The sequence below is a fragment of the Emydura macquarii genome, unplaced genomic scaffold (genome assembly GCF_026122565.2).
Source record: "Emydura macquarii macquarii isolate MOO-44397 ecotype Brisbane River unplaced genomic scaffold, CSIRO-AGI_Emac_v2 contig_3513, whole genome shotgun sequence".
NCBI lineage: Eukaryota > Metazoa > Chordata > Testudines > Chelidae > Emydura > Emydura macquarii.
In genome coordinates, this window is record NW_027133650.1 from 1 (window position 1) to 8,256 (window position 8,256).

General features: G+C 54.9%; 1 pseudogene; it reads right to left on the reverse strand.

Moving 5' to 3' along the window:
* Positions 1 to 951: 951 nt before the first annotated feature.
* LOC137145122 (immunoglobulin lambda-1 light chain-like) lies at positions 952 to 7,100 on the reverse strand (annotated as a pseudogene).
* Between the last annotated feature and the right edge of the window lie 1,156 nt (positions 7,101 to 8,256).

Sequence of the window (8,256 nt, forward strand, 5' to 3'; positions counted from 1 at the left end):
TTGCACGATACAACCAGGAGTGCATTCTGGGACTTCTTTTACTTCAGACTGGAGCTCGGAACCCAGCCCAGGGCTTTCATAGCACCTCCCTCGCTGTGCTGTGTAACCGGCCCTCGCCCTCCCTTTCATCGCTCAAAGAGTTTGGTGCAGCTCTGTGCAGGCAGAGCCCTCCTGCTCCTGCACCTTCCAGCTCAGAAATCAGCTCTTCACCATTCCCGTTATGAACAGCCTGAGGCTCGTCTCCCTCCTGCTGGTGCCACGTGGGGGCTTTTCACAGGCCTCGGCCCCTGCTCGCGTGGAGGCTGTTATGCCAGTTCACAGGAGGCTGGGGGGCTCTGAGAGTCCCCTGGGTGCAGGAGACAGATGCCCCCAAGGCCCAGCTGTGATGGGGATGGGGGTGGGGAAAAGTGAGCTCTCGCTGCTGGCTCCAGGAGCCTGACACTCAAGTGACCGTCTCCAGTGCAGGGGCCAATCCCCCATTGCCACTGCAGAGGCAGGCGTGTGCGTGTCCATTTCTAGACGAAGGTGTGAGGGGAAGAGAACTTGCCTAGCTTTGGAAGTAGAAGTTTGGGTTCCAGCGTCCAGCCTTGGACTGTTACCAGGGGAGGGACGTCCTCATTCACGGGGTGTCATGGCAGAGGTAAGGGGAGAGCCCGGACACAGAGCCAGGCGCTGGGGGAGTCCAGCATGTCCCTTTAACAGGCATGGGGAGGAGATCCCATCGCTCGCCGAACTGTCCTTCCACGTTAGCACTCTGAGCAGTGGCTGAGATTGTTCACAAGGGGCATTAAGAAGACGTCGCGTGGTCCCAAGCTCTGCCTAGAAGGATTTCTGGGCGATTAAATATGATACCTACATCCACCCCCCCCCCCCCCGAAATAGCCGCTCACACTGCTTCAGAAAGAATGTTATTAAATGCTCCCCTGAGACAATGAGAGGTTTGCGTCTCACTTCCCCGTCTGCCTGTGTCACTGTGAGCAGCACTGCTGTCGCTGTCCCACACCTGACAGTAATAATCAGCCTCGTCCTGCACCTGAACGCCCGTGATGGTTAACGTGGCCGTGTTACCGGACTTGGAACCAGAGAATCGATCAGGGATTCCGGACGGTCTGTTACTATTTTCATATATCATGAGCAGGGGGGCACTGCCCGGTTTCTGTTGGTACCACTGCACATACTGGCTACCAACGTTGTTTCCTGAGCAGGTGAGTTGAGCCTTTTGCCCTGGAGACACAGACACTGAAGGCGGCTGGGTCAGCACGTACTGGGCAAGAGAACCTGAAAAGGGAGGAAAAAACATGGGATAAAATCAATATTTTGAGAGTTAACACACCACAAGCAGTGCAGGAATCCCAGGGGAGGGAAAATCCCCCTGAATTTAGAAAGGGAGAAAAACTCCCTGAGTTAGAGTATGGGAGCCGTACCCGAGCAGTACGTGAGCAGCGCGAGGAGCAGAGGGGCCCAGGCCATGGTGGGGATGCAGATGAGCTCCGCTTCCTGAGGCAAAGGAGTCTGTGGCTAGAACCCACCTATTCGCTCTTAAACCCCCAGAGCCGAGAACAGACCCTGCATGCAAATCTGCTCCCTGATTATTGGCTGCTGCTGCTTTTCACTCCACTGCTAGCAAAGGGACCCAGGGGAGAGACTCTTGCATAAATCCCTTCAGTCATGTGTGTAGAGAAGCCCTGCTTTGCTTTCCATATGCAGGGAGAAAGTCTCGCTTGTCCCAGTGGTGAGGAGCACCCATTGGGTTCCCTCTGCTCACACTGGCAGTTTGCAGAGCCCTCTCCCCATGAATCTCAATCTTTGTCTGCCTGGGACCCCAAATCTAACTGGTTCTTCTCATGCCCCCAGGTCACAATCCTTTTCAGACTCACCCTACTATTTTTGGTAGCTGCAGGAAGAAATCCTGGCTAGTTTTGGGGTGCATATTTATGGGGTGCTGGAAGGGGTGGGTGCTGTTGGATGGGGGTTGGTGGGTCTGGTTGCAGCGAGGGTGCTGTATGATGGCAGTTAATACTTGCAGACCCCCTAACAGTCCTGGGGTTGTGGGGCTATCCGGATTTGACCCACAAATCCCCTGTCCCAGATGAAGTGGCTCCTGTCCCGCAGGACTGGCTGGGCTCAGCTCCTCACTCCAGAAATTTCAGCCTGGCCCCTAGTGCACCGGGTCCCAGCTCAGCTCACGTCTGCTCCGGCTGCTCCTCGGAGCTGCCTGTGGGGGCTGGGTTAGTTGCTGCAGGTTCATCCTTTATTTGTACCTTTAAGCCATTGTGCAAAGTGTAATGGCAGCATTTATTTCTGCCTGCCGTGTAGCTGTAGCAGTGTCGGTCCCAGGATATTAGAGAAACGAGGTGTGTGAGGAAATATCTTTTACTGGACACACTCTGCTGAGCCGGCTCCGACCGTGCATGTAGCTAGCTCTCGCTCTGGAACGAGGCGTCTCAAACATTCCCCACTTGGCATGGCAAAGCCAGCTGGGTTCCTTGTCATCACCCTGACCCCTAACGTATGCAGCCCAAGAAAGCACGGCTGGTCTGGGGCTGGGTGCGCCTGGGTGGGGACAGGTGCAGGTTGTTTAGGTGTCACTGGGAGCTGTGGCTGCTGCTGACTGATGGCTTGTGGGATGAGGGGCTGATACCTGGCATGTGGCCTTGTGCTCGACTGAGACCTTGCCGCGCTGCACACCGCACGTGGGAAGCAGCACTAGAGATGGGGAGGAACCAGCTAATGAGCACAGTGAGCACTGGGGGCTGTGGGGATCGGTGCAGCTGGCTCCTTCCTGATCCCCTTTAGTGGCACTGCCCTGCAGCAGGCCACAGTGTGGGCAGGGCGCAGGAAAGGTGGCAGCAGAAGGAGGAGCCGAACTTCTGCTTCTACCCCCCTAGCCTGCCCCCTGCGGATTACAGCAGCCGCTGGGTTTGGTGATCCTGTCGTGTCCCTTCACTCCCGCCGCTCCAGGCAAGACAGCCGGTCTGAGACCCTGCCCAGAGACCGCGGGGGGTGGATGGGAAATTGGATCCCAAAGCGCAGTGTCTCCTAGGGCAGTGGTTCTCAAGCAGGGTACGTGTAGCTCTGGGGTACGCAGAGTCTGCCAGGGGCACATCGACGCCTCTAGAGATTTGCCTGGCTTTACACCAGGCTACAGAAAAAGCACCAGCGAAGTCAGTAGAAACTGAAGCATAGCAGAAGAAGCCATTGTTCAGTAGCAGTGTGCTGTGACACGTCTGTGTTTATGTCTGACTTGGTAAGCAAGCAGCTTTTAAACGAGGTGAACTTGGGGGTAGGCAAGACAAACCAGACTCGTGCAGGGCACAGCGTCTGGAGAGGTTGGCGTCACTGCTCTGGGTACCTTGCCCATACTAGCAATGTGAGCGCTGCTGGGTAGTAAAAGCCCCAAAGCCCAGCGATCTCTAGCCCAGCAGCATGTAGCCTGACACGCTCTGCACTGCCCTGCCCCAGATGCTCAGCTCCAGGTCTGTGTAGAGGAGGAGCAGCCCCTGGCGGTCAGTGCTGCTGTTACTGAGATTATTCCGGCTGGGCTTTCACAAGAGCGACAGACCCTGTGTGTGCTGAGCAGCTCCGCACACAGCTGCTCCCTACTGACTGTCTGTCCCAGCTGCAGGGACCAGCACTGTACAGTTATCTCCACTGTTCATGTCGTTCATTTTCAGGGCGTTTTTTTTCTCTGTACTGGCTGGACTGATCACGTCATCAGCCTGTTCACGACGTGGGAAGGGATTACCCAGGCATTTAGCAAATTGCAGCTGCCTAGCTGAAGATTAATACAACCCAGCTAGGGGAGTCACCTCCTTGTAGCTGGTTTTCTACTGTTGCCTTTTCTGGTGAAACTAATGAACTGTTCTGACACCAGGGCGCCCCGTTCTGAGTGGTAGCAGATACTGGGGCCTTGCAGGCCAGCTCCCCAGTGGAGGATCAGTCAGTGACGTGGCGTTTGGATATGTTCTGAGCACAATTTGTTTCAGTCACACACACATCAGTAGAAATGTCATTCCTGGATCGTCTGATGCATCCCTATGAATAACTGAGCAAACAGGCCGGCTCCGTCACCCGGCCGCTGGCTTGTCTTGCATTGGAAACATCAGGATCCCCTTTCCCTCTCTTGCTGCAGGCTCCTGGCAAGATCTCTGTAGAGCTAAATGAGGGTATAACCAGAGCTGCAGCTCCCTGAGCCTGCGCTGGGGCTGCAGGTGACAGAGACCCTTAGCCAGGCCAAGCAGACAGTTCCCATCTTGCACAGCGCTTTTTGTATCCCTGCCCAGTGGAGCCCAGCCGTGGGGTTGCTGATGCTGGAAAGTTGCTTTAGGTGAGAAACGCCTTCAGACAAGGCTTTGAGCCTGTTACCGTGGAGTTGAAGCTCTAAGATGCGTGTTATAGTTTTGTTTATCAGTAACTGGTTGTTCCTATTACCCTGGCTCACTCGCTCTTGAATCTTAACCTTTGTTCATTAACGTGTTTGTTTTCCCTCTAAATAGGCTACAGAGCTGTGCTGTTCTAAAGGGCCTGTGCTGAGTTGTACCAGCCACACTGTGTGAATACTGTTCCCTTGGGAAAAGAAACCCTGGCAGTCTCCCTGCGTACCACCAGAACCTTGAAATTGTGCCCCTCCTCCCACTACCAACAGGTTCTCACTGCCTCTGGTGCTGGTGTTGCCAGCAGCTTGTAGTGTAGGCGGCGGAAGATGTTGTGATGCGTTTGAGATAGTGACGCGGCGGGTCTGGTCAGGACCGGCTGAGTAGTAAATAGGTTATGTCACCTGTTTTGCACTTTGTATCTAATTGTGTTTCATGCCAAGAAAAGCAAAAGTGCTCACCAAGTTAGTTGCTGTACATAAGCCAGTCCCTGCGATTCCCTACAGTAAATATGTCATGCTGTATAAGAGCTTGAAATGTGAGCTACGCCACAGAGACTCCGCCATGATCTCACTGGGAGGGTCTGGCATTCCCCTGCAGCCACTTCGCAGAGCCCTAGGGTCTCCCTCTGCTGTTTGGAGCATAAGGCGAATAAAAGAGAAGTGTACCTAATAGGAGTGGGCGTGTTTTTATTCCTTCCCTGGTATCCAGAACCCGCAGGCAGATGTGTCCTGCACAGCACAGCTGTTGATTTCAGGCAGCTGAGCTGCAGCAGGCACAGTCGAGACAGCTTGACGCTAAAGGCAGGGAGTGGGGAGGTGCCTCCCAACCCCGGGTATCCCTGGGGAGCATCATCTATTAACAGTGTCCCAGAACACCCCATAGCTCTCTGCGTCGCCCTGACGACGCCTCACCCACTGTGAGCACCCAGCTAGGATCCCTATCGGGTGGTGCCAGGGGAGCCAGAGGGCCGGGGGTGGAGGTGAGCAGAACAGGTGAACAGGGGAAGGCGACATCAACCTCCCGCCCTGCTCAGTTTCATCCCGTCAGCCCAGCAATACACGGGGAGAAACTGGTTCCCTCATGGGGCTCCCAGCCAGTCACAGGTGCTTGTTCTTCAGTTTAGTGTCAGACCTGAGCCACTCGGTTTATCTCTGGATCTGAACTGCCCCAAGGATCAGTGTCACCGGTCAGCGCTGGTTCACTTCCATTGTCCCAGTTCAGGCCTGTGTCTACTCGGGTTGTTTCAAGACATGGCTGGTCTTTTTGAAGTTGGGTTGGGCCAACAAGCACAAACCGTGTGATTACGGGTCTGAGCAGAGCTGGGGGCTCTGGGGCGAGGGTGGGTTTAGCTCAGTAACGCAGCACCATGCAGCCACCAACGCCTTGGCTTTAGTGAAAACACCGGAAGTAGCAGAAGAGCATTCAGGGACATCTTATTTTTAATATTTGAGCTCTGAACCCAGCCCAGGGCATTCAAATCCCCTCCCTCGCCGTGCTGCCAGGGCTGCGCTAACCGGCCCTCGCCCTGCTTCTCATCGCTGGAAGAGTTTGGTGCAGCTCTGTGCAGTCAGAGCCCTCCTGCTCCTGCACCTTTCAGCTCAGAAATCAGCTCTTCACCATTCCCGTTATGAACAGCCTGAGGCTCGTCTCCCTCCTGCTGGTGCCACGTGGGGGCTTTTCACAGGCCTCAGCCCCTGCTCACGTGGAGGCTGTTGTGCTGGCTCGCAGGAGGCTAGGGGGCTCTGAGAGGAGACAGATGCCCCCAAGGTCCAGCTGTCATGGGGATGGGGGTGGGGAAAAGTGAGCTCTCGCTGCTGGCTCCAGGAGCCTGACACTCAAGTGACCGTCTCCAGTGCAGGGGCCAATCCCCCATTGCCACTGCAGAGGCAGGCGTGTGTGTGTCCAGCGTGTCCCTTTAACAGGCATGGGGAGGAGATCCCATCGCTCGCCGAACTGTCCTTCCACGTTAGCACTCTGTGCAGTGGCTGAGATTGTTCACAAGGGGCATTAAGGAGACGTCGCGTGGTCCCAAGCTCTGCCTGGAAGGATTTCTGGGCGATTAAATATACTTACATTCCCCTCCCCCTCTGAAATAGCTGCTCACGCTGCCACAGAAAAAAACATTATTAAACGCTCCCCTGGGACGATGAGAGGTTTGTGTCTCACTTCCCCGTCTGCCTGTGTCACTGTGATGAGACCTGCTGTCGTTGTCCCACAGCTGACAGTAATAATCAGCCTCGTCCTGCGCCTGCACTGCCGTGATGGTTAACGTGGCCGTGTTACCGGACTTGGAACCAGAGAATCGATCAGGGATTCCGGAGGGTCTCGTATCATCACCATATATTACGAGCAGGGGCGCTGCCCGGTTTCTGTTGGTACCACTGCACATAGTTGTCACCAATGCTGTTTCCTGAGCAGGTGAGTTGAGCCTTTTGCCCTGGAGTCACAGACACTGAAGGCGGCTGAGTCAGCACGTACAGGGTGAGAGAACCTGAAACAGGAGGAGAAAACATGGGATAGAATCAATATTTTGAGAGCTAACGCACCACAGGCAGTGCAGGAACTTGAGGAAGGGAAAATCCCCCTAAATTAAGAGAAGGAGAAAAACTCTCCAAGTTAGAGTACATGAGCCGTACCTGAACAGTAGGTGAGCAGCGTGAGGAGCAGAGGGGCCCAGGCCATGGTGCGGAATGCAGAGGAGCTCGGCTTCCTGAGGCAAAAGAGTCTGTGGCTGGAACTCACCCATTAGCTCTTAAACCCCCAGATGGGAGAAAGGCTCCTGCATGCAAATCTGCTCCCTGATTATTGGCTGCTGCTGCTTTTCATTCCACTGCTAGCAAAGGGACCCAGGGGAGAGACTCTTGCATAAATCCCCTCAGTCACCCATGTAGAAAAGCCCTGCTTTGCTTTCCATATGCAGGGAGAAAGTCCCACTCATCCCAGCGGTGAGGCGTTCCCCTTGTGTTCAGTCTGCTCACACTGGCAGTTTGCAGAACCCTCTCCCCATGAATCTCAAACTTTGTCTGCCTGGGACCCCAAATCTAACTGGTTCTTCTCATGCCCCCAGGTCACAATCCTTTGCAGACTCACCCCGCCATATTTGGTGGCTGTAGGAAGAAATCCTGGCAAGTTTTGGAGTGTACATTTATGGGGTGCTGGAAGGGGTGGGTGCTGTTGGATGGGGGTTGGTGGGGCTGGTTGCAGTGAGGGTGCTGGATGATGGCAGTTAATACTTGCAGACCTCCCAACAGTCCTGGGGTTGTGGGGCTATCCCAATTTGACCCACAACCTCCCTGTCCCAGATGAAGCGGCTCCTGTCCCGCGGGACTGGCTGGGCTCAGCTACTCACTCCCGGAATTTCAGCCTGGCCCCTAGTGCACGGGGTCCCAGCTCAGCTCATGTCAGCTCCGACTGCTCCTTGGGGCTGACTGTAGAGGCTGGGTTAGTTGCTGTAGTTGCTTTATTTGTACCTTTAAGCCATTGTGCAAAGTGTAATGGCAGCGTTTATTTCTGCCTGCTGTGTAGTTGTAGCCATGTCGGTCCCAGGATATTAGAGAAACGAGGTGTGTGAGGAAATCTCTCTTATTGGACCAACTTCTGTTGGTGAAAGAGACACGCTTCCAAACCGTTCATTTCTGGCTGCCCTAGTCCATAGTCTGGCTGCCCTCCTTGGTTGGTCATAGACTGCGGGTGTTTCTGGGCTAGAGCCTGAGGGTTCGAGTGCTGGGTGCGCTGACAGCCCCAGACTGTGTGTGGCACACTCACCTTACCGAACGCCTAGGGCTACATGAATATAACGCTGCCAGACACGGGCAGAACCACAGCGAGCTCCTACACTGCTCCGTATGTTACGCTTTCAAACACTGCCCGAGATTGCAGA